The following is a 1,494-nucleotide window of genomic DNA, read 5'->3' on the forward strand; positions in this document are numbered from 1 at the left end:
TTAAGTTCTAGAATCTTATCTTGTAGTTTCTTGTTAGTGAAGTAAGTAATTTCAAATTTTTGAAATTAAATCTTTTTATCTTTTATCTTATCTTTTTCAAAAATTTTATCTTTTTTTCAAAATTTGATTTCAAAATATCTTATCTAACTTCTTATCTTCTTATCTTTTCAAATTTGATTTTAATATCTTTTTCAACCAACTATTTGACTTTTTGTTTGTTTCTTATCTTTTTCAAAACCACCTAATTACTTTTCCCTCTTTAATTTTCGAAAATATCTCACCTCCTTTTCAAAAATTCTTTTTGTTCTAAATTTTAATTTTAATTATATCTTATATTTAATTTTCGAAAATTACTAACCCCTTTTTCAAAATTATTTTCGAAATTCTCCCTCTCTTTTCTTATTCTATTTAATTATTTATTTACTAACACTTCTCTTCACCTCTCTTCATCTAAAAATCCGAACCATTCTCCTTTCCTTATCCCCTTTCTTCTTCTACTAACATAAAGGAATCTCTATACTATGACATAGAGGATTCCTCTTTCTTTTCTTGTTTTCTTCTCTTTCATATGAGCAGGAACAAGGATAAAGACACTCTTGTTGAAATTGTTCCAGAACCTGAAAGGACCCTGAAGAGAAAATTAAGAGAAACTAAATTACAACAATCCAGAAACAACCTTTCAGAAATTTTCGAACAAGAGAAGGAGATGGCAGCCGAAAATAATAATAATGCAAGGAGAATGCTTGGTGACTTCACAAAGCCAACGTCCAAATTTGATGGAAGAAGCATCTCCATTCCTGCTATTGGAGCCAATAATTTTGAGCTTAAGCCTCAACTAGTTGCTTTAATGCAACAAAACTGTAAGTTTTATGGACTTCCATCTGAAGATCCTTATCAATTTTTAACTGAGTTCTTGCAGATCTGTGAGACTGTAAAGACGAATGGAGTTGATCCTGAAGTCTACAGACTCATGCTTTTCCCTTTTGCTGTAAGAGACAGAGCTAGAATATGGTTGGATTCACAACCTAAGGATAGCCTGGACTCCTAGGATAAGCTGGTCACAGCCTTCTTGGATAAATTCTTTCCTCCTCAAAAGCTGAGCAAGCTGAGAGTGGATGTTCAAACCTTCAAACAAAAAGATGGTGAATCCCTCTATGAAGCTTGGGAAAGATACAAGAAGCTGACCAAAAGATGTCCATCTGACATGTTTTCAGAATGGACCATATTAGATATATTCTATTATGGTCTCTCTGAATTTTTGAAAATGTCATTGGACCATTCTGCAGGTGGATCTATTCACCTAAAGAAAACTCTTGAAGAGGCTCAAGAACTCATTGATATGGTTGCAAACAACCAATTCATGTACACTTCTGAAAGGAATTCCGTGAATAATGGGATACCTCAGAAGAAAGGAGTTCTTGAAATTGATACTCTGAATGCCATATTGGCTCAGAACAAAGTGTTGACTCAACAGGTCAACATGATCTCTCAAAA

The 1,494-nt window shown here is 33.0% G+C and overlaps 1 non-coding gene across 1 annotated transcript; it reads right to left on the reverse strand.

The window, feature by feature from the left end:
• Nucleotides 1-1,102: 1,102 nt before the first annotated feature.
• On the reverse strand, nt 1,103-1,206 carry LOC130953021 (small nucleolar RNA R71). The gene has a single exon (XR_009075194.1). It is a non-coding gene; the product is annotated as a small nucleolar RNA R71 (small nucleolar RNA).
• Nucleotides 1,207-1,494: the final 288 nt, after the last annotated feature.

The sequence above is a fragment of the Arachis stenosperma genome, chromosome 9 (genome assembly GCF_014773155.1).
Source record: "Arachis stenosperma cultivar V10309 chromosome 9, arast.V10309.gnm1.PFL2, whole genome shotgun sequence".
In the NCBI taxonomy this organism is placed as follows: domain Eukaryota; kingdom Viridiplantae; phylum Streptophyta; class Magnoliopsida; order Fabales; family Fabaceae; genus Arachis; species Arachis stenosperma.